The sequence below is a fragment of the Cherax quadricarinatus genome, chromosome 2, assembly GCF_038502225.1.
Source record: "Cherax quadricarinatus isolate ZL_2023a chromosome 2, ASM3850222v1, whole genome shotgun sequence".
Lineage (NCBI taxonomy): Eukaryota > Metazoa > Arthropoda > Malacostraca > Decapoda > Parastacidae > Cherax > Cherax quadricarinatus.
In genome coordinates, this window is record NC_091293.1 from 81,590,339 (window position 1) to 81,616,202 (window position 25,864).

At 39.4% G+C, this 25,864-nt stretch overlaps 1 protein-coding gene and 1 long non-coding RNA gene across 2 annotated transcripts in view; one reads left to right on the forward strand and one right to left on the reverse strand.

Moving 5' to 3' along the window:
* The window catches only part of LOC128684422 (uncharacterized), a 205,428-nt gene that overhangs the window by 123,306 nt on the left and 56,258 nt on the right, over positions 1 to 25,864 (forward strand). The gene's annotated exons all lie outside the window — the stretch shown is intronic.
* Positions 1 to 25,864, reverse strand: part of LOC138853317 (uncharacterized) — a 58,035-nt gene that overhangs the window by 30,031 nt on the left and 2,140 nt on the right. Inside the window, exons 2-3 of the long non-coding RNA XR_011392524.1 lie at positions 19,417 to 19,608; positions 498 to 706 (exon numbers count right to left, since the gene is read on the reverse strand). This is a non-coding gene — a long non-coding RNA (uncharacterized lncRNA). The remainder of the gene's footprint in view (positions 1 to 497; positions 707 to 19,416; positions 19,609 to 25,864) is intronic.

The following is a 25,864-nucleotide window of genomic DNA, read 5'->3' on the forward strand; positions in this document are numbered from 1 at the left end:
TGTGCTCCCTACATGTACAACAACTGACAATTCCTACCTCACTCTCCATAAATATGTAAATAATAGCCCCAACAATTTTATAAAAGTTTAATTGAGTTGAAGGTCAAGAGAATGACAGAACACTGTCCTATGAAATTACATAATTTCAGCAACAAAATCAAATACAAACCTATGTAAGAATACCCAAAGTAAAACAAACAAAAATATATACTAGTAAACAAAAATAAAAATACAGTACTATCACCAAATTAAAACAAACCACATCAGTTAAAATGAATACCGGATACATACAGTATTAAAAATTAGCAATTATATTTAAACTTGTATAATGCAGAAATTCACTTTTTTCTTTTTTTTTTACATGTGAATAACCACTGAAAACTGGAAATCATATACGTACTATAATACTGGGAAGAAGAAAAACATCTGAGCAAAAGAATGAGAATGAAATTTATAGACTACAAGTACATTTGCATTCTACTAAGCAAGGCACTTACTGTGTTTTAATTTTTTTGTGATCAAGTGGAGGATCCTTGAGTACCTTTTATTACTGCCTAGACAGCAGAAGAAACAACCTCAACACGTGCATAGTAGATCAGTGAACTTCACTCTTATTTTAAGACCTTTTCAGTCCCACGGCTTTCATGTCATCACCCAGGGGACCAATCTTGGGGGCAGGAGAAGAGGTGTTGCCATCTCCAACAAACTGCAAGATTATATTAAAATAAATCTCCTTTTGTAGGAACAGTGCTTAATATTTAAAAATAAACTATTACAGGTCAGCATCACTGATCCTGCAGTCACTAATCCGGTTCCATCGCTAATCCAGCACTAATTTCGGCTAGCATAATTCTAAATTTCCCAGGTCGCCTCACCAACCTACTGCATAAACAACTGTTGGTGTCACTTGCATATATAGGCTAGCCATTCCAATATGTTTTTCTCCATTTATTGTTATAACCTGTTCACTTGAACCCCAGCCATGGTTCCAAAGAATAAAGGAAATGCTTCTTGTTGTGTAAAGCACAAACACCATACATTTTTCATAAAAGATAAGATTGAATTTATGAAAAAAAACTTGACAGCTGTGTCTGTGAGAAACTTGTGTGAATTATACAGCACTGGCTCTTCCACAGTTTATGACATAATGACACAGAAAGAAAAATTACTCGGCTTCTTTGCTAACAGTGATTCTGATGAAAGTGGATTAGGCTACATGTAAGTGAAGATGTCAAGTTGTAAATTTCAAAGATTATCATTTCATAAGATAAAATAGTTTTTTTTTAATTCTTCGAAATTGGAAGCAAGTTTGCGAACAGACGAGCCTGACCCATGGCCGGGCTCAGAGTAGATATACTCTCGAAATTCTTCAAAGGTATATCAAAGGTAAGGGGTTGCGAAAATGAAGTGGTTAATCAACTTGTACTGATTTATGGTGCATTTTAAAGGTAGCAAGAAGTGGTTAGCTGTTGAATTAAGTATATTCTAACCTAACCACTCTGTAATCTGGCAAAATCATTAATCCGGCACCCTACAGGTGGTCCCAATGATGTCGGATTAGTGATCATCGACCTGTAATTTCATGTTACAGTTTAAGGAAAAAACTTACACTAGAGTGCCTTGCACCAATAAAAACATAGGATACAATTACAAAATTGTAAGCTGATCAAGCATGAGTGCTGAATTGTTAATCCTTTCACTGTCAAGACCCCTACTCACAAACTTGTTCTCAGTGTCGAAGAATTTAAAAAAAAAAAAAAAATTATTTTCTTATGAAATGATAAGAGAATCTTTTCTCCGATAGTAATGAAACTAAAAGTACAAAATTTGATGGAAAACTCATGGAATTACACTCTCTCGAAGTCAGCAGTATCGGCGATATTTACGCATCGGTGATTTCACCCATTCTGAGCCCTATTTTTGGCCAATTCCATTATTGTAATCAAACTTATAGCTGTTTTGCTACAACTCCTTTTGTTCTACCAAATGAGTACTACAAGAAACTGCCCATTTACCTATTTCAAGTACCCAATAAAGTGATCACAAATTGGTAATTTAGCCAATTTCATACAAAATTCAAAGAAGGCCAATTTCAAAATAGGGTTCAAAATTAACAATGCAAACATTCTTAGCACTAATATAACATTTTCTCTGTTCATTAGTCACATCTCCAGGATCCTCTTATAATATGCTTGTTTTCCATTTTGAATTTTTATTCACACAAAAAATAGAAGATTTATTGTTATGCAGACATCTGCATTATTGTAAAAGAGTATAAATAATATCAGTGCATTTGTGAAAGCACATTAGACCCACCAGCTGATGTGTACTGGATGCATGGTATGATTTGTTTACACTTGAACATTGGCAAAAATCAAATATTTCTGCTAATTTCAGCATAATTTCAAGGTAATTTTAGTCTATACACCATTCAACATCTCCATTTCTGTAATATATCTTCCATTCTATCAAATGAGACCAAGAAAATGAGAATACAACAATCAATACAATACGAAAATACACCCCACAAAGGGGGCAGTAAAGCAACAGCAAAGAACTACAGACCGATAGCACTAACATCCCATATCATAAAAATCTTTGAAAGGGTCCTAAGAAGCAAGATCACCACCCATCTAGAAACCCATCAGTTACACAACCCAGGGCAACATGGGTTTAGAACAGGTCGCTCCTGTCTGTCTCAACTATTGGATCACTACGACAAGGTCCTAGATGCACTAGAAGACAAAAAGAATGCAGATGTAATATATACAGACTTTGCAAAAGCCTTCGACACGTGTGACCATGGCGTAATAGCGCACAAAATGCGTGCTAAAGGAATAACAGGAAAAGTTGGTCGATGGATCTATAATTTCCTCACTAACAGAACACAGAGAGTAGTCATCAACAGAGTAAAGTCCGAAGCAGCTACGGTGAAAAGCTCTGTTCCACAAGGCACAGTACTCGCTCCCATCTTGTTCCTCATCCTCATATCCGACATAGACAAGGATGTCAGCCACAGCACCGTGTCTTCCTTTGCAGATGACACCCGAATCTGCATGACAGTGTCTTCCATTGCAGATACTGCAAGGCTCCAGGCGGACATCAACCAAATCTTTCAGTGGGCTGCAGAAAACAATATGAAGTGAAACGATGAGAAATTTCAATTACTCAGATACGGTAAACACGAGGAAATTAAATCTTCATCAGAGTACAAAACAAATTCTGGCCACAAAATAGAGCGAAACACCAATGTCAAAGACCTGGGAGTGATCATGTCGGAGGATCTCACCTTCAAGGACCATAACATTGTATCAATCGCATCTGCTAGAAAAATGACAGGATGGATAATGAGAACCTTCAAAACTAGGGATGCCAAGCCCATGATGACACTCTTCAGGTCACTTGTTCTATCTAGGCTGGAATATTGCTGCACACTAACAGCACCTTTCAAGGCAGGTGAAATTGCCGACCTAGAAAATGTACAGAGAACCTTCACGGCGCGCATAACGGAGATAAAACACCTCAATTACTGGGAGCGCTTGAGGTTCCTAAACCTGTATTCCCTGGAACGCAGGCGGGAGAGATACATGATTATATACACCTGGAAAATCCTAGAGGGACTAGTACCGAACTTGCACACGAAAATCACTCACTACGAAAGCAAAAGACCTGGCAGATGATGCAACATCCCCCCAATGAAAAGCAGGGGTGTCACTAGCACGTTAAGAGACCATACAATAAGTGTCAGGGGCCCGAGACTGTTCAACTGCCTCCAAGCATACATAAGGGGGATTACCAACAGACCCCTGGTAGTCTTCAAGCTGGCACTGGACAAGTACCTAAAGTCGGTTCCTGACCAGCCGGGCTGTGGCTCGTACGTTGGTTTGCGTGCAGCCAGCAGCAACAGCCTGGTTGATCAGGCGCTGATCCACCAGGAGGCCTGGTCACAGACCGGGCCGCGGGGGCGTTGACCCCCGAAACTCTCTCCAGGTAAACTCCAGGTATACTACAGTGGCTCCCTAGTATATTGATGATAAAGGCTAAAGTGTCATTTGAAAACAGGTGAATTTGTAAATGAAGTGATAAGCCTATAGAGGCAGGTGACAGAAGTCGCCAGAAACTTAACACAGGTCAGCTGTTTTTAATAAATCTTCCTGGCTTGCTAGTGTACTCGCATATAATCTAGTGATACCAGTGAATAGCAGAATACAGTGTTGTAGTAGCAACTAACCAGTATTATAATGGTACTTAGTGGAGTGGAGTGACTTTCATTAGCTTCTTTTTTCTTGAAATACCAGACGTATACTGTGAATTTCATATAACCTGTAGTTACCAGCGGTCACAATATACACAACGAGAAGCAATTATTACTACAGAAAAAGCGTCCTTCCTCCAAAATTTCCACCAGTCAACTATAATGATAATATAGCATTTATTGTGGTGGAGACGGAAAAAAAATAGAAAAGCTAGATACAGCGATTGATAAACAAGGGTTGAGGTCGACTGTTCGTCATTGTAGGAGTTGCCAGCAGTCACCGGTTTCTTCAACACGCAAGTTATACTTTTGTATCAATCAAATCACATATTACTCGGGTAGATAATTTCCAGTAGATCCTTCATGTGTTAGCTCAAATCACCGACCAGTATGTTTTAAATAAGTGACCCACTGATCAGATCAGATCGACTGGTCCGAACCCTTGACTGGTCCGAACCCTTGAATGGTTTCAAACGGTTTCGTTGGACAATAAAGCAGACTGTAAACGGATGGGGTTGTAGGCGCCCTTATAAACACAAACATTAAATATAAATCAGGAACGTGCACAGTAAGCTGTCCAATATACAAAAACATTAGAAACAGAAATACAAATAGCTAGAGCTTCATTTAAGGAGGTTATTAATAGAATATTCAAAAGGTTGCTAGTAGAATTGCAGTAAATCAACCATTCAAATCATTATGAAGCTGTGTGTAGTCTGTGGTCAGTCAAACAAACGGGCTTCCACATGGGTAAATTGTCATTTTTGTGGAAATTGGTGTCATGCCCCCTTGTGCAGATATCCAAGAACTAGCTACAAGCAGTGTTAAAATAGGGAAGCGTTTTTGGGTATGCCCAAATGAGATAAATCTGTGGACTAAAATCACAAGGGTATTAAAAGAGGACAACATCAAAGCTGCTTTCATAGAAAACCTGGAAGCTTTCTACAACAGATGGGAACATAAAAAGTCTGAGCTGAATGGTACTGCCCTTGATACTGGCCATGTAGTCAGAAACTGTAAGGCTGGAGATGAAGTCCTGGTAGTCAGTAAATGTGGGGCTGATAGTGCTGTCCTGGGAGACAGTAATGGTGAAGCTGGAGGTGCTGTCCTGGGAGACAGTAATGGTGAAGCTGGAGGTGCTGTCCTGGGAGACAGTAATGGTGAAGCTGGAGATGCTGTCCTGGGAGACAGTAATGGTGAAGCTGGAGATTTTGTCCAGGTAGTCAGGAATTATACGCAGGAAGGAATACATATAAATGACCTCATAGGGGACAGGAGCCATAGTAGGGAAACAAGTGTAGTCAAAGATAAGATAAAACCAATATTGCAAACTAGAAATACCGCAGGAAATAGCAAACAAGAGGACTCCACTAGCAATAGTGAGGATATATTACCAAAAACAACTGGTGGGAGCTCCATTGTTGGTGCTAGGGAGGATAGAAGTAAGACATTCTTCTTTGCAAATATACAGGGTCTAAAGCCAGCAACAAACAACAAAATACCTTTCATCCGTGGACTGCTTGCAGAGGCAAAGGCAATGTTCGCGGCTTTCACTGAGACCCACATAAAGGATCACTTGGACAACGAAATATGGATCCCAGGTTACAACCTATACAGATGTGACAGAGTAAACAGGCAAAAGGGGGGGGTAGGCCTGTACATTGCAGAGTCACTTGTTTGCACAGAACTGCTTAAGGGAGCATTTGGGCAATTTTCCGCGCGCGCTCAACCAAAAATCGAAAAATTATGGAAATTGAGTTATATATACCAGAAAATAGCTTAACTCTTTGGCAACACAATGGTACAAGAATCAATGTTCTAAGACGTTTCTACAAGAAATTATAGTCATTTATATCAGGTATGGTAACGACGATGTAGGTAGCGCGTCTGTTCTCAACCCAAGTATTTTTTGGAATTTTTTCCTTGTTTTTTATTTCTTTTTCTTTGCATTATTCTTTCTAATATAATAATTGATTATTTGGCATCATATAAGAGTAGGTGGAGCTTATCAGTAGAGTGCCAGCCAATAGGGAGCCATCTGAGAACACTCGGCAGTACTCCCCCTCCAGATGGTGCCAGGTGAAATCACTTCATTATTACGTTTATATCAGCTTATATATCAACTATACGGCTTATTTATCTATCAGAATTGATCTAATATGATATAATAAACACTATAAATAACAAACAAACATGTTATATACTCTAGACTGAATAAAATAGGCCATAATATAGCGAGAGTCCACCAGCAATATTTCGATATAAATGTGTTACTCCTGGTCTCCTTGTTCTATTGTTTGGTCTGTGAGTGATAGAAAACGGTGTTTTGAAGAGGATAACTGCACTAGAACATCAGTTTACTAAGAAATACACCAAAAAAAACCCGATTTCCGCGCAAAAAAAAAATTTTTTGAGACGGTAGGCCTGCCGACGTTTTCTAGGCCTATATCTCGGAAGTAACTTTTTCACTTATTTCGCTAAAGTACACCATTATTAATGATTGTATTGAAATGATTTTCACTGACAATATAAAACAAGGTGTGTTTGAAAATCTGATGCTTCTTTTTTTGGAATATATCAAATATTTTTGATTTTGTGGGAGGTAAAAGGCAGATATTTTGGTGAATGCAAAAAAGTCTATCAAATGTATTTTTTTTTTTCCATGATAATAAGATATATTAGATGAAACATGTGCATCCCGAATTAGTGTCAGATGTATTCTAACGGTTGGGATTGTCGGAAGTGCCACTCGAAGTGCCATTTTGTCATACCTTGCTGCCATATATGAAGTCACTGAAATATTTTTTTTCTCTGTTGTTTGTTGGCCAATCATACTGAAACTTTGTCACATTCTTCTACATATGAACCTCTAAATGTACACCAAAAATAAAAAAAATTGGTTGAAAAATAAAAGAGTTGGCCAAATTCAGGGACGTGCCCCTTAATGCCTCAAATGATGTAGTGGAAATTTTAGCAGTAAAGGTCGAGAACCAAAACCTAGTCATTGTGGTAGTCTACAAGCCTCCGGATGCAACATCCCAGCAATTCCAGGAACAGCTGTTAAAAATTGACCACTGTCTGGAAAATCTTCCAGCTCCTGCACCCAACATCTTGCTCCTGGGGGATTTCAACTTAAGGCACCTAAAATGGAGGAATATAGCAAATAATATTGTTGCAGTAATAACACCAGGAGGCAGCTCTGATGAAAACTCACACTCACACGAGCTTTTAAATCTCTGCACAAAATTCAATTTAAACCAGCAAATAATAGAGCCTACTAGACTGGAGAATACACTAGACCTCATCTTCACTAACAATGATGATCTGATAAGAAATGTCACCATATCAAAAACAATATACAGTGGACCCCCGGTTAACGAACTTTTTTCATTCCAGTAGTATGTTCAGGTGCCAGTACTGACCGAATTTTTTCCCATAAGGAATATTGTGAAGTACATTAGTCCATTTCAGACCCCCAAACATACACGTACAAACGCACTTACATAAATACACTTACATAATTGGTCGCATTTGGAGGTGATCGTTAAGCGGGGGTCCACTGTACTCAGATCACAACATAATTGAGGTTCAGACATGTATGCGTGGAGCCCCAGACCGACATAATGAGACTAGTCACGAGGGAGCATTCACCAAATTCAACTTCAATAACAAAAACATAAAGTGGGACCAAGTAAACCAAGTCCTAACCGATATAAGCTGGGAAGATATACTAAGCAACACAGACCCCAACTTATGCCTAGAACAGATTAACTCGGTGGCACTCGATGTATGCACAAGGCTTATTCCTCTAAGAAAAAGGAGGAGTAGATGTAAAATAGAAAGAGACAGGCGCTCCCTTTACAGGCGACGGAAAAGAATAACAGAGTGGCTAAAAGAAATGCGTAGGGAGACACTGGTCAGAGAAATAGCAAGCATCGAACTTAAGCTAAAAGAATCCTTTAGAAGTCAGGAATCGCGGGAAGAACTAAAAGCCATAAATGAAATCGAAAGAAACCCAAAGTATTTCTTCTCCTATGCCAAATCAAAATCGAGAACAACGTCCAGTATTGGGCCCCTACTTAAACAAGATGGGTCCTACACAGATGACAGCAAGGAAATGAGTGAGCTACTCAAGTCCCAATATGACTCAGTTTTTAGCAAGCCGCTAACCAGACTGAGAGTCGAAGATCAAAATGAATTTTTTATGACAGAGCCACAAAATTTGATTAACACAAGCCTATCCGATGTTATCCTGACGCCAAATGACTTCAAACAGGCGATAAATGACATGCCCATGCACTCTGCCCCAGGGCCAGACTCATGGAACTCTGTGTTCATCAAGACAGGGGTCCAGTGACTCTCAAGCTGGTCCTAGTGGCATTAAAAGACAGAGAAGGGAAGTAACCCCAGAGAGGGCTTTACCTGAAGTCCTCATGGAGGGGGATTCTCCTTCCAAACACTAACCCCAACTCCCTCTCTCCTCCTCCCTATCTTCCAGATGCCATCACCAATCTTCAATAAAGGTAAGTAAAAATGTTATTTTATATTTTATATTATATGTATGTATTATTTTATATGTATGTTATTTTATATGTACGTAAAACTGTAATTAATCTCTATAAAATGTATTTTTTGTGTGAATATTTTTTGGTTTCTGGAACGGATTAATTGTATTTCCATTATTTCTTATGGAAAATATTGATTCGAATTTCAGACTTTTCGAAATTAGAACTAGCTCCTGGAACGGATTAAGTTCGATTTTTGAGGTTCCATTGTACTTTGTCTGACTTTTCTGGGTAATCCCAGGTTCTGTATACATACACTGCTAAGTATGATAATCTATGTAATTGTATTTGTGTATACCTGAATAAACTTATTTACTTCTAGTCTGTCTGGAGTTTACCTGGAGTTTACCTGGAGAGAGTTTCGGGGGTCAACGCCCCCGCGGCCCGGTCTGTGACCAGGCCTCCTGGTGGATCAGCGCCTGATCAACCAGGCTGTTGCTGCTGGCTGCACGCAAACCAACGTACGAGCCACAGCCCGGCTGATCAGGAACTGTCTTTAGGTGCTTGTCCAGTGCCAGCTTGAAGACTGCCAGGGGTCTGTTGGTAATCCCCCTTATGTGTGCTGGGAGGCAGTTGAACAGTCTCGGGCCCCTGACACTTATTGTATGGTCTCTTAACGTGCTAGTGACACCCCTGCTTTTCATTGGGGGGATGGTGCATCGTCTGCCAAGTCTTTTGCTTTCGTAGTGAGTGATTTTCGTGTGCAAGTTTGGTACTAGTCCCTCTAGGATTTTCCAGGTGTATATAATCATGTATCTCTCCCTCCTGCGTTCCAGGGAATACAGGTTTAGAAACCTCAAGCGCTCCCAGTAATTGAGGTGTTTTATCTCCGTTATGCGCGCCGTGAAAGTTCTCTGTACATTTTCTAGGTCGGCAATTTCACCTGCCTTGAAAGGTGCTGTTAGAGTGCAGCAATATTCCAGCCTAGATAGAACAAGTGACCTGAAGAGTGTCATCATGGGCTTGGCCTCCCTAGTTTTGAAGGTTCTCATTATCCATCCTGTCATTTTTCTAGCAGATGCGATTGATACAAAGTTATGGTCCTTGAAGGTGAGATCCTCCGACATAATCACTCCTAGGTCTTTGACGTTGGTGTTTCGCTCTATTTTGTGGCCAGAATTTGTTTTGTACTCTGATGAAGATTTAATTTCCTCATGTTTACCATATCTGAGTAATTGAAATTTCTCATCGTTGAACTTCATATTGTTTTCTGCAGCCCACTGAAAGATTTGGTTGATGTCCGCCTGGAGCCTTGCAGTGTCTGCAATGGAAGACACTGTCATGCAGATTCGGGTGTCATCTGCAAAGGAAGACACGGTGCTGTGGCTGACATCCTTGTCTATGTCGGATATGAGGATGAGGAACAAGATGGGAGCTAGTACTGTGCCTTGTGGGACAGAGCTTTTCACCGTAGCTGCCTCGGACTTTACTCTGTTGACGACTACTCTCTGTGTTCTGTTAGTGAGGAAATTATAGATCCATCGACCGACTTTTCCTGTTATTCCTTTAGCGCGCATTTTGTGCGCTATTACGCCATGGTCACACTTGTCGAAGGCTTTTGCAAAGTCTGTATATATTACATCTGCATTCTTTTTGTCTTCTAGTGCATTTAGGACCTTGTCGTAGTGATCCAGTAGTTGAGACAGACAGGAGCGACCTGTTCTAAACCCATGTTGCCCTGGGTTGTGTAACTGATGGGTTTCTAGATGGGTGGTGATCTTGCTTCTTAGGACCCTTTCAAAGATTTTTATGATATGGGATGTTAATGCTATTGGTCTGTAGTTCTTTGCTGTTGCTTTACTGCCCCCTTTGTGGAGTGGGGCTATGTCTGTTGTTTTTAGTAACTGAGGGACGACCCCCGTGTCCATGCTCCCTCTCCATAGGATGGAAAAGGCTCGTGATAGGGGCTTCTTGCAGTTCTTGATGAACACAGAGTTCCATGAGTCTGGCCCTGGGGCAGAGTGCATGGGCATGTCATTTATCGCCTGTTCGAAGTCATTTGGCGTCAGGATAACATCGGATAGGCTTGTGTTAGTCAAATTTTGTGGCTCTCTCATAAAAAATTCATTTTGGTCTTCGACTCTCAGTCTGGTTAGCGGCTTGCTAAAAACTGAGTCATATTGGGACTTGAGTAGCTCACTCATTTCCTTGCTGTCATCTGTGTAGGACCCATCTTGTTTAAGTAGGGGCCCAATACTGGACGTTGTTCTCGATTTTGATTTGGCATAGGAGAAGAAATACTTTGGGTTTCTTTCGATTTCATTTATGGCTTTTAGTTCTTCCCGCGATTCCTGACTCCTAAAGGATTCTTTTAGCTTAAGTTCGATGCTTGCTATTTCTCTGACCAGTGTCTCCCTGCGCATTTCAGATATATTGACCTCTTTTAGCCGCTCTGTTATTCTTTTCCGTCGCCTGTAAAGGGAGCGCCTGTCTCTTTCTATTTTACATCTACTCCTCCTTTTTCTTAGAGGAATAAGCCTTGTGCATACATCGAGTGCCACCGAGTTAATCTGTTCTAGGCATAAGTTTGGGTCTGTGTTGCTTAGTATATCTTCCCAGCTTATATCGGTTAGGACTTGGTTTACTTGGTCCCACTTTATGTTTTTGTTATTGAAGTTGAATTTGGTGAATGCTCCCTCATGACTAGTCTCATTTTGTCGGTCTGGGGCTCCATGCATACATGTCTGAACCTCAATTATGTTGTGATCTGAGTATATTGTTTTTGATATGGTGACATTTCTTATCAGATCATCATTGTTAGTGAAGATGAGGTCTAGTGTATTCTCCAGTCTTGTAGGCTCTATTATTTGCTGGTTTAAATTGAATTTTGTGCAGAGATTTAAAAGCTCGTGTGAGTGTGAGTTTTCATCAGAGCTGCCTCCTGGTGTTTTTTCTGCAACAATATTATTTGCTATATTCCTCCATTTTAGGTGCCTTAAGTTGAAATCCCCCAGGAGCAAGATGTTGGGTGCAGGAGCTGGAAGATTTTCCAGACAGTGGTCAATTTTTAACAGCTGTTCCTGGAATTGCTGGGATGTTGCATCCGGAGGCTTGTAGACTACCACAATGACTAGGTTTTGGTTCTCGACCTTTACTGCTAAAACTTCCACTACGTCATTTGAGGCATTAAGCAGTTCTGTGCAAACAAGTGACTCTGCAATGTACAGGCCAACCCCCCCCTTTTGCCTGTTCACTCTGTCACATCTGTATAGGTTGTAACCTGGGATCCATACTTCGTTGTCCAAGTGATCCTTTATGTGGGTCTCAGTGAAAGCCGCGAACATTGCCTTTGCCTCTGCAAGCAGTCCACGGATGAAAGGTATTTTGTTGTTTGTAGCTGGCTTTAGACCCTGTATATTTGCAAAGAAGAATGTTATCGGACTGGTGGTATTGTTGGTACTGGGGGGGGATTTTTTTTTCGGCATTAGTATCTGTATCTGTTGGTTTGGAGTGGAGGCCATCGACTGTGGTTCCACTCCAGGAATGACTGGATTTGGTGTACGATTTCTGCCATTTCCTGCCAGTTTTTTTTCCTTCCTGGCACTAAAAAACCTCTCCCTCTTGAGTGGCTGTGGCTACCCAGGTTTTCCCCTGGCCTGGATGTTTTGTATCTTTTTGTCCCCTTTAGATGGTATGCCTGGCAATTTAAGTTATAGCACAGTCTTTCCTGTACTGAAGAGGTACACATTTCAGGGTGAAAAAGCTTACAGGAAGGGAGTTTGCATTTTCCTGTTTTCATATGGGCATGGCATTTTCTAGGGTGGTCATAGTTGCATGTCCCATCTGTTTTTCCAGATTTCCCATGCCAGCAGATACCAAGTGCATAGTATGTGCACAGTCTTGGTTTCCGCTTGCCTTGGGTTTCTGTGACTGTATTCCCTGTTGGTGCATGTTTCCCTGTCTTACTTCTATCCTCCCTAGCACCAACAATGGAGCTCCCACCAGTTGTTTTTGGTAATTTTTCCTCACTATTGCTATTGGAGTCCTCTTGTTTGCTATTTCCTGCGGTATTTCTAGTTTGCAATATTGGTTTTATCTTATCTTTGACTACACTTGTTTCCCTACTATGGCTCCTGTCCCCTATGAGGTCATTTATATGTATTCCTTCCTGCGTATAATTCCCGACTCCCTGGACAATATCTCCAGCTTCACCATTTCTGTCTCCCAGGACAGTATCTCCAGCTTCACCATTTCTGTCTCCCAGGACAGCACCTCCAGCTGAGTACAAGGAACCGCCCATTCACTTACTTCAACTACCCAATAAAGTGGTCAGAAATTGGCAATTTGGCCGATTTCACATTCCTGGCACTAAAATAACATTTTCTCTGTTCATTAGTCACGGCTACAGGCCCCTCTTATATTACTCTTGCTTACCATTTGGAACTTTTATTCACAAAAAATAGAAGATTTACTGTTATGCAGACTACTGCATTATTGTAATAATTGTATAAATAATGTCAATCCATTCTTGACTCCGTATTAGAATTTGGACTGGCAGGCGGACAGGTATTAGACGGTGACATCATTTGTTTACTCTTGAGCTTTGCTAAAGAATAGAAAATTTTCGCTACTGTGAGCGCAATTTAAAGGTACTTTTCGTCATGAAAGCAATCAATATCATATCTATTTCTGTAATATATCTTTCATTCTATCAAATGAGACCAAAAAAATGAGAATATAACCATAACAACCATACAAAAATATACCGCTAAGTGGCCGCTAATGGATGAGAAGTGAACTCTGCTATTTATGGTCTGATTTCTTTCATTTTTGATGTATGTGAAGAAGTATCTTTCCATCATACATTGCCCAAGTTTGAATAAGATAACCCAACAAACAACTGAGAAAATAATAATAATATAATAATAATAATAATAATAATAATTTTATTTACTACACGTACATGTACAAGGTATACAGGCCTAGCTGACATCAGTGACATATTACTGTATAGAAAGGCACTTGTTATGCTGAGTATTTCAAGAAAATTAGGTCAGTGTCCCAGGATAACACCCACACTAGTCGGCTAACACCCAGGTACCCATTTACTGATGGGTAAACATAGACAACAGGTGTTACGAAAGACGCCTAATGTTTCTACCCTGGCTGAGAATCAAATATTTACCAAAAATCATATATGGCTAACCCAAGCCAGGTAATAAAAATAAGCCACACTGACTTTTTTGGCGTCATACTAGAGTCTCTACACATATGCTGCTATGTGTGATACCTGGAGTTTACCTGGAGAGAGTTCCGGGGGTCAACGCCCCCGCGGCCCGGTCTGTGACCAGGCCTCCTGGTGGATCAGAGCCTGATCAACCAGGCTGTTGCTGCTGGCTGCATGCAAACCAACGTACGAGGCACAGCCCGGCTGGTCAGGAACCGACTTTAGGTGCTTGTCCAGTGCCAGCTTGAAGACTGCCAGGGGTCTGATGGTAATCCCCCTTATGTATGCTGGGAGGCAGTTGAACAGTCTCGGGCCCCTGACACTTATTGTATGGTCTCTTAACGTGCTAGAGACACCCCTGCTTTTCATTGGGGGGATGGTGCATCGTCTGCCAAGTCTTTTGCTTTCGTAGTGAGTGATTTTCGTGTGCAAGTTCGGTACTAGTCCCTCTAGGATTTTCCAGGTGTATATAATCATGTATCTCTCCCGCGTGCATTCCAGGGAATACAGGTTTAGGAACCTCAAGCGCTCCCAGTAATTGAGGTGTTTTATCTCCATTATGCACGCCGTGAAGGTTCTCTGTACATTTTCTAGGTCAGCAATTTCACCTGCCTTGAAAGGTGCTGTAAGTGTGCAGCAATATTCCAGCCTAGATAGAACAAGTGACCTGAAGAGTGTCATCATGGGCTTGGCCTCCCTAGTTTTGAAGGTTCTCATTATCCATCCTGTCATTTTTCTAGCAGATGCGATTGATACAATGTTATGGTCCTTGAAGGTGAGATCCTCCGACATGATCACTCCCAGGTCTTTGACGTTGGTGTTTTGCTCTATTTTGTGGCCAGAATTTGTTTTGTACTCTGATGAAGATTTAATTTCCTCGTGTTTACCATATCTGAGTAATTGAAATTTCTCATCGTTGAACTTCATATTGTTTTCTGCAGCCCACTGAAAGATTTGGTTGATGTCCGCCTGGAGCCTTGCAGTGTCTGCAATGGAAGACACTGTCATGCAGATTCGGGTGTCATCTGCAAAGGAAGACACGGTGCTGTGGCTGACATCCTTGTCTATGTCGGATATGAGGATGAGGAACAAGATGGGAGCGAGTACTGTGCCTTGTGGAACAGAGCTTTTCACCGTAGCTGCCTCGGACTTTACTCTGTTGACGACTACTCTCTGTGTTCTGTTAGTGAGGAACTTATAGATCCATCGACCGACTTTTCCTGTTATTCCTTTAGCACGCATTTTGTGCGCTATTACGCCATGGTCACACTTGTCGAAGGCTTTTGCAAGGTCTGTATATATTACATCTGCATTCTTTTTGTCTTCTAGTGCATTTAGGACCTTGTCGTAGTGATCCAATAGTTTAGACAGACAGGAGCGGCCTGTTCTAAACCCATGTTGCCCTGGGTTGTGTAACTGATGGGTTTCTAGATGGGTGGTGATCTTGCTTCTTAGGACCCTTTCAAAGATTTTTATGATATGGGATGTTAGTGCTATTGGTCTGTAGTTCTTTGCTGTTGCTTTACTGCCCCCTTTGTGGAGTGGGGCTATGTCTGTTGTTTTTAGTAACTGTGGGACGACCCCCGTGTCCATGCTCCCTCTCCATAGGATGGAAAAGGCTCGTAATAGGGGCTTTTGCAGTTCTTGATGAACACGGAGTTCCATGAGTCTGGCCCTGGGGCAGAGTGCATGGGCATGTCATTTATCGCCTGTTCGAAGTCATTTGGTGTCAGGATAACATCGGATAGGCTTGTGTTAATCAAATTTTGTGGCTCTCTCATAAAAAATTCATTTTGATCTTCGACTCTCAGTCTGGTTAGCGGCTTGCTAAAAACTGAGTCATATTGGGACTTGAGTAGCTCACTCATTTCCTTGCTGTCATCTGTGTAGGACCCATCTTGTTTAAGTAGGGGCCCAATACTGGACGTTGTTCTCGACTTTGATTTGGCATAGGAGAAGAAATACTTTGGGTTTCTTTCGATTTCATTTATGGCTTTTAATTCTTCCCGCGATTCCTGACTCCTATAACATTCCTTTAGCTTAAGTTCGATGTTTGCTATTTCTCTGACCAGTGTCTCCCTACGCATTTCAGATATATTGACCTCTTTTAGCCGCTCTGTTATTCTTTTCCATCGCCTGTAAAGGGAGCGCCTGTCTCTTTCTATTCTACATCTACTTCTCCTTTTTCTTAGAGGAATAAGCCTTGTGCATACATTGAGTGCCACCAAGTTAATCTGTTCTAGGCATAAGTTGGGGTCTGTGTTGCTTAGTATATCTTCCCAGCTTATATTGGTTAGGACTTGGTTTACTTGGTCCCACTTTATGTTTTTGTTATTGAAGTTGAATTTGGTGAATGCTCCCTCATGACTAGTCTCATTATGTCGGTCTGGGGCTCCACGCATACATGTCTGAACCTCAATTATGTTGTGATCTGAGTATATTGTTTTTGATATGGTGACATTTCTTATCAGATCATCATTGTTAGTGAAGATGAGGTCTAGTGTATTCTCCAGTCTAGTAGGCTCTATTATTTGCTGGTTTAAATTGAATTTTGTGCAGAGATTTAAAAGCTCGTGTGAGTGTGAGTTTTCATCAGAGCTGCCTCCTGGTGTTATTACTGCAACAATATTATTTGCTATATTCCTCCATGGTGGTATTGTTGGTACTGGGGGGGGATTTTTTTTCCAGCATTAGTATCTGTATCTGTCGGTTTGGAGTGGAGGCCATCGACTGTAGTTCCACTCCAGGAATGACTGGATTTGGTGTACGATTTCTGCCATTTCTTGCCAGTTTTTTTTCCTTCCTGGCACTAAAAAACCTCTCCCTCTTGAGTGGCTGTGACTACCCAGGTTTTCCCAGAGAAAATAACTTTTTTGTTTCATGTTTATGGTGGAGTACGAGTGTATATCATAGTTAGCCCTGTGCTATACTCCGTTTTCTCTAATATAAGCCCCCAAGACAAGGATAGGAGAATGGTATTTGTTTACCATATCCTCTTCATAACTCTGTCGAACTGCTCGGTGTTATGCCAAATATTATTCATTCTGGAGTATTTAACATGTTTTATGTTATTTATATTGTTTCTTTTGTCATATTAGATCAATTGTGATAGGCAAATAAGCTGTAGTGTTGATATTAGCATAATAATAAAGCATATTCTCCTGCTTCATGAGACTGAACTCATGGCAACCGACAGTGGCTTCAAAGCCACCTTATCTTTAATGGATAATGTACTGTGTAGGTGCTTTACATAATGAGAAGCATTTCTTATATTCATTGGAACCATGGCTAGGGCTAAAAGTAAGCAGGTTAAAACAATAAATGGAGAAAAAGAAATTGGAATGACTTATGCAGCATGTAGCGCCACCAAACAGTACCAGCAGGTTAGTGTGACGACCCTGGAAATTTGAAATTATGCTAGCCAAAATTAGTGCCGAGTAACTGAAGGAACCGAATAACTCATTGCCGGATTTGTGATGGCGGACCTGTAGTTACATTCCTGAAAATGCCGTGTTGGATAAACTGAAGAACTTATGGGGAAAATCAAGTTACGTTCCTCGAGTCCCAAAAAAAAGCCAAACAACTTATTTTTTGACATCCATATCTTACAAAAATAAAATATGTTGTTTTTACTGCTTAAGACTACAAATGCAACAGAAATAATTGTATTTCTTACCTTAAATTGTGGGTGTTTGTGTTTGTAGATGATTGTGAAGAGAGTGGAGAGTTATGCTCTGGCCTTACTGGGCTGAGGTGGATGATTGAGGTTCTGGTACTTTAGTCGATGGTTGTACTGGAGTGTGCATAAATTCTGTAATGGATTTCTGGGTTATTTTACTCAGCAGTGCATTATACAGCTGATGGTAAGGTATCAGCTGCTCTAGACACCATTTCAGAGCACTGCTTCTAGATTTGTCAGGGTCGTCTTCAGTGAAAATGTCTAACTTTAAGTCAATAAAGTCAAGTCTGTAAGTCAGTCAAGTCAGTTAGTCAGTCAAGTCAGTCAGTAAGTCAAGTCAGTCACTAGGGCAGCCAAGTCAGTAAGTTAGCCAAGCACCGAACATGGATACCTTATAGTGTGGAAATACATATGATGGGTTTTGAGAGTTTTCCTACTTCTACAGCATGGCCCTGGACCTGGAGTTTACCTGGAGAGAGTTCCGGGGTCCAATGCCCCGATATCCCTTAAACTTACGAACATTCAAGAGCTACTGAGACTCAATAAAATTTACAGGAATTAAAAATTATGCTCCAAACCAACAACTTGCAACATTACACATTAATGTCTTCTGATATCCTGCCAAACTACACAGAAAAGTTCCTTATTGACTTTAATACAAAACTATATTGTATGTATCTATTTTCATCCATGTTACAAATTCATGGAATTCACCTTTTATACTTCAAAATGTATAGAATAAGTCAAGTGATTTGAAGAACACAGCCATATATTATTACCTGTATGAGAATACCCGAAGTAAAATTGAAAAAAAAAAAAAAAATAGTAAACAAAAATAAAAATGAAGTACCATCACCAAGTTTAAAAAAAATTGGGCAGAATATATAATCAATTCAATAAGCTGAACCTAGTTTATCTTATGAATAAGTGCTATACACATACAGCAAAGATTAAACTTAAATACAGCCTCTCCCCACTTAGCGACATACTCGTTTGCCGACGATTCAGACTTACGACAGGCTCTCTGACCAGCATGCATACCTAAATAATGTACATTAGAGCTGATTTCCTCTATTCTGTTTATTACAATATACAGTACACTACTGTATAAACATTTAAAAATATACTAAAAATGGTATAAATGGTGCAGGGGTGACATTAAAGCAATATCAAAGATGGATGACATAAATAAATTGTATGATATAATAAATTGTATGACTACTTATAGTATATTGATCATTTTGTTATATTACACTTTGTAATGCTGCAAATTTGTACATCTATAATGCTTCATAACTGAAACGTTCAAATTTCATTGTTTAAAATACTCATTTGTACTTCATATTGTAAATTGTTTACTGTAATTTTTACCACTGAATCTATCACCGCTTAGTTAATCTTAAGTTAATTTTAATCCTGCCCATACTGCTCTGCATACAAGGGGCTTTTGGCATGTACAACCAACTACTATAATTCCTTGTACAACTATGCACCATGTCCAAAAAAAAATTATTATAGTATGCTCCTCATTTAGCGACGTATTCGTTTACCGACACAGTATTAGGAACAGAACTCTGTCGTTAAGTGAGGAGAGGCTGTATTTGCAGAAAAAAATTAAACCTGAATATTTGCAGAAATTAAAAAAATATTACATGTGAACACTAAAAATTAAAAAATCATATAATTCTGGGAAAAACATTTGAGCAAAAGAATGAAAAAGAATGGGATTTACAAAGACTAAGACACTTACCATATTTTTCTTTTTTTGTGGTCAGTGTGCTCCACAGAGGGAGCAACAACACACACCTCACGAATCTGAATGATGAGCTTCACTATTATCTTAAGACCTTTCCAGTCCCTGATGGGTTTCGTGTCATCACCCAGAGGACCATTCTTGGGAGGGGTGGGGGGAGGCCATCTCCTCCAATTCACCACAAACATACTGCAGGATTAAATTAAAATAAATGCCTTTCGTAAGCACATTACTGCATGAGAATATTATGTTTACTTTCATGCTACAGGTAAAGGAAAAAAAATTACTCTACACTTGCCTCAATACTCTGCCTTGCACCAATGAATATATACCTGAATACAATCACAAAATACTAAGCTAATCATGCATGTAGGCTGGATTAACCCTTTGAGGGTCGACAGGCCCTCTCCGAAACTCGTTCTCAGGGTCGGCCAAATTTTAAAAAAAAAAAAATTATTTTCTCTTATGAAAAGATAGAGAATCTTTTCCCGATCATAAAGACACCAAAAGTTTGAAATTTGATAGAAAACTTACGGAATTATGCTCTCGCAAAGTTAGCGGTCTCGGCGATGTTTACGCATCAGCGATTTTGCCCACTTTGAGCCCCATTTTCGGCCAATTTCACTGTACTAGTCGACAAAAAACATGAATATTTCGCTAGAACTCCATTTTTTCTATCGAATGGGTGCAAGAAACCACCCATTTATGAAATTCAACTATCCAGTACAGTGGTCAGAATTTAGCAATTTTGCCAATTTCACACAAATTTCAAAAGATGCCAATTTCCGAATAGGGTCCAGAATAAACAAGAAAGACATTCCTGGCACTAAAATGACATTTCCTCTAGTCATTAGTCACGTCTCAAGGCCCCTCTTATATTCTTTTGCTTTCCACTTTGAATTTTTATTCTCACAAAAAATATAAGATTTACTGTTATGCAGACTACTGCATTAGTGTAAAAAATGGTATAAATATTATTGGTGCACTTGTGAAAGAATATTAGACTCACCAGTTGACGTGTATTGCACGCTTGGCACGATTTGTTTACTTTTGAAGTTTGGTAAAAATCGAACATTTCTGCTACTTTGAGCTCAATTTCAAGGCACCTTTCATTGTAAAACCAGTCAAAATCATCTCAATTTCTGTAATATGTCTTCCATTCTATAAAATGAGACCAAGAAAACTAGAATACAACAATAAATACCATACGAAAATACACTGCAAAGTCGCTGATTTATTCCAAAAAAATGGTCAGTTTTTTTTTTTCTCATTATGCACTGTGTGCTGCAGGATTTTTTTTAGACTGTGCACACTGACCACATAGACCCATTCTTTCATATGAAGGCCTACCAGCTTTCTCCCACTAGATTTGAGGCCGCTAGAATTTATGCGTACTAGTACGTCAAAAACCCCTACTCGTAAGATGTACTAGTACGACCAAAACCCTCAAAGGGTTAATACATCCAGGTCTTTTTTTTTTTAGAAAAGTGTTTTCATTTCTTCAGTTTTTTATATTTTGCACAAGATAATGTTTTTATAAATTATTGCTTTTCAACTCTTACACACTTTATATTGACAGAATTATACTTGATATAACAAGTTAACTGAAAACTGATCTGTGCAATATATTACTGTACACATGCTCTGTGCAGTGCACAGTTTGTATTGTACTTTCACGTGCATTCTACAATGAATATACATACTGCTAATGCTTCCACTCTATATTACATACGTATGTCTTATTAGAACAATCTTGACATATCCTTGATTATTAAAACAATATTTATGTTACCCTCTACAAATCACTTAAAATTTTTGGACTTTTCTGAACACCAGCCATCTCCCACCAAGGTAGGGTGATCTGTAAAAGAAGAAAAACTTTCACCATCACTTATTCCATCACTGTTTTGCCAGAAATGTGGTGATACTATGGTTCAGATGCCCCTTCAAACTGCAATATCCACACCTCTCTTTAAAAGTGCAGGCAATGTACTTCTCACTTCCAGGACTCAAGTCTGGCAAACTGATTTCCCTTAATCTCTTCATAAATGCTGCCTTCTAGTAAGTGAATAAGTTTATTCAGGTATTCACAAATACAGTTACATAGATTATCATACATAGAAGCATATGTATAGAGAACCTGGGATAACCCAAAAAAGTCAGACAGTGACTTATTTCCATTTAGGGCTATGCTTAAAAACCATCTCATCTGTCAATTATTATTATAATCAAAAAGAAGCACTAAGCCACAAGGACTATACAGCACTCATCTGTCAATACTAATCAAACCATCCACAACAACTTCCACCCAGTTTGAAACAACTCTCCCAAATATTATATTATATGACCTCTAGTCTATTAAAACATCTGCCACTCAATGAAATATTACTGTTTGAACCATTAATTGTAATACTGTTTTTATTATGTGCAACTTCAAGATAATTCTTATAAACCTCCACCTTGACTACCTCACATTAATATTAAGATAAAATAAAGATTTATTAATCTTTATCTTGTCTAGATTTAAGTAGCTATTTTGTACTAGGATAAGTCTCACAGAAATGCTCCGGCATGATAATGGCTTTCTTTGTACTTGACAAATCAAAATAGTAAATACACATTGTAACCTTGCAAACAAATAAAATCTTTATCTTTATCTTTTTCTCTCACTCCAACAGCACATTGTCATAAAAGCCCCTCGTCTCATGCCTAACATACTCATGCACACTTGTTGGATACTCAAACCCCTAGAATACAAAACCTCCTTTGCCCCCTCCCTCGAACCTTTCCTAGAATGACCCCTACCCTGCCTTCCCTAGACTAGAGATTTATACACACTCTAAGTCATCTTATTTTTTTCCAGCCTTTCTAAATATCCAAACCATCTTAACCCCTACCAAGTCCCGCGCACCATACAACACACCCCACTGTTCTTCAAGAGCTTGAATTTACTTAATATACAAAATGTACACACATATTGTGCCTACTAAATATACAGAACAGTAAACTCTAATATAAACCCTCCTTTCAAACTTCTCCTTGATAGCTACAACAGAACACACAGACATAACACAAGGCACAAAACACTCTTCGACATCCCTCGTGTCTAGCTCACACTATGCAAAAATGCAATACACATAAAGGGCAGTAAGATCTGGAATTCATTGCCCGAACCAGCAAATGGTCCCCTGCCTGCAAATCAATTTAGGGCTATACTTAAAAATTATTTCATTTCCCAAAATCATTCAACCAGTTTGAAACAACTAAAAATCTCCCAAAATTTACAACTAGTACTTAATCAATTTAAAACTTTACACATACTTACAGTTGTACTGTTGTAACACTGTAAACTGTATTATGTGTACTTGTAATACTGTTATTTGTTTTGTGCTATCTCAACACCAAAAATCTTATTTATTTATTTATTTATTTATTTAGAAATTTAAGCATACATACAGAGGTACAAAAAAAAAATACAGGTAAAAGCAGCATGCCAAAGCCACTTATATGCATAGCATTACGGGCTGGCTTAAAATTAACTTAAGATTAACTAAGCAATGATGAAATCAGTGATAAGACATTATTGTAAACAGATAACTATAAAGCACAAATGAGTATTACAAAGACAGCTCATATGGTTGCATGCATTGCTGTTCATTGAGTAGAATGGAGTATTCTGTTTGGTAGTGTATTTAAAAAAAATAACAAAGTTAGATTGGGTCCTAGGTTTAACATTTATGTGATATAATTGTGAGTAACATTTTGGATATACAATTTATAAGGATCAGTTATTCAGTATTTATTTGGTTTTGAGTGAGTAAGTGAACTTTGAGAAGAGACTTGAATTTGTAAACAGGTAGTGTTTCTTTTATATTTACAGGTAATGAATTCCAGATTTTAGGGCCTTTTATGTGCATTGAGTTTTTGCATAGCGTGAGATGGACACGAGGAACATCAAAGAGTGATCTGTGCCTTGTGTTATGGTCATGTGTTCTGTTGAGGTTGGCAAGGAGATGTTTGAGGGGAGGGTTAATATCAGAGTTAAGTGTTCTATGTATGTAATAGGTGCAATATTAAGTATGGATGTTTTGTATGGTGAGTAGGTTGAGTGTTTTGAATATTGGTGGAGTGTGTTGCCTGTAGTGAGAATTTGTTATCATTCTAACTGCAGCCTTTTGATGGGTAATTAGTGGTCTGAGATGGTTAATTGTTGTTGAGCCCCATGCACAAATTCCATAGGTGAGATAGGGGTAAATAAGAGAGTGATAAAGGGCCAGGAGGGCTGACTGTGGAACATAGTACCGTATCTTCGATAGTATGCCTACAGTCTTGGAAATTTTCTTAGAAATTTGTTGTACATGTGTATGAAATTTGAGTCTATTATCGAGGTGGATTCCTAAGAATTTTCCCTCTGTTAGCTTTGTGATAGGTGATCCGTTTATCGTTATGTTAAGAGGTACATCTGTAGCTCTGTTACCAAACTGAATGAAGTAGGTTTTGTCAATGTTTAGTGTAAGTTTGTTAGTCCTCATCCAGGTAGATATTTTCTGTAATTCGGTGTTTACAGTATTGGCTAGTGTGACTGGGCTCGGGTGAGAGAAGACGTATGTAGTGTCATCTGCAAAAAGTGTGGGTTTGAGTAATTGCGAAGCATTTGGTAGGTCATTTATGTATAGGAGAAAGAGAAGAGGGCCAAGGACACTTCCCTGTGGGACACCAACTGTAATTGTTTGTGCGGAAGAGCTTGCCCCATTTGCGTACACATATTGGCTTCTGTTGCTGAGGTAAGACTTGAGGTAGTTAAGGGAGTGCCCTCTAATTATAAAATTCTTTGACTACCTCACTTTAGTAATAAGGTGAAGTAATGAATAATTAAAACTTACCACAACATTATATCAATCGCAGCTGCTAGAAAAAATGACAGGATGGATAATGAGAACCTTCAAAACTAGGGAGGCCAAGCCCATGATGACACTCTTCAGGTCACTTGTTCTATCTAGGCTGGAATATTGCTGCACACTAACAGCACCTTTCAAGGCAGGTGAAATTGCTGACCTAGAAAATGTACAGAGAACCTTCACGGTGCGCACAACGGAGATAAAACACCTCAATTACGGGGAACACTTGAAGTTCCTAAACCTGTACTCCCTAGAATGCAGGCGGGAGAGATACATGATTATAGTATACACTTGGAAAATCCTAGAGGGATTAGTACCAAACTTGCACACGAAAAACACTCCTAATGAAAGAAAATGACTTGACAAACGATGCAACATCCCCTCAATGAAAAGCAGAGGCACCACTAGTACGGTAAGCGAAACACAATAACTGTGAAGTGCCCAAGACTGTTCAACTGCCTCCCAGCATACATAAAGGGAATTACCAATAGACCCCTGGTTGTCTTCAAGAAGGCACTGGATAGGCACATGAAGTCAGTACCTAACCAGCCAGAATGTGGTTTGTACATCGACTGCGTGCGACCAACAGTAACAGCCTGGTTGATCATGCTCTGATCCACCATGCGGCCTGGTCACAGACTGGGCCACAGGGGCGTTGACCCCCGAAACCCTCTCCAGGTATACCACCCTATAACCCATGCCTAGTTTTAAGTAGTCTGTAAGCATTAGGATTAGTTTGTCCAAAATGCCTGGCATGTTACTGGCATGTTAGCCATTAACCAGACTGAGAGTCGAAGACCTAAATGACTTTTTTATGAGTGAGACACAGAATTTGGTCGACTCAAACCTATCTGATATTATCCAGACGCCAAACAACTTCGAAAAGGTGATAAATGACATGTGCATGCACTCTGGCCCAGGCCCAGACTCATGGAACTCTGTGTTCATTAAGAACTGCAAGAAACCCCTATCATGTGGTTTTAACATCCTATGGAAAGGGAGCATGGACCCAAGGATCGTCCCACAGCTGCTAAAACAACAGATATAGCCACAAACCACTAAAGCAATAGTAAAGAACTACAGAGCACAACTTTGTAGTACCCACAGTTAGTGGCCAGGCTTCAAACACCTTTTATTGTACAGCAATAAAGGAATGGAACAGACTGTGTGTGCATGTCAAAGCCAGTCATAACATGAACCATGTGTGCTCAAATTTTAAATAAATAAAATAAATAAATAAAGAAGAGAGCCAAAAGGTACCTAATGAATGTAGCGACAGAAAGGGAGAATAATTTTTTTTTAGCTAACACACATGTTAATGTAAATATGTCTTTTTACCTAATTCCTAGTATACTATATCATTTATAGTATAATAATAGGGCATTATCTCCTTCGTAGTACAAAAATAAGGTATTAAATGGATCCCAATGGAAATAGTCACTCTGACTTTTAATGGGTTATCCCCGGTTCTCTACACACATGCTGTTATGCATGATAATCTATGCAACTGTATCTGTATATACCTGAATAAACTTACAGTCTGACAG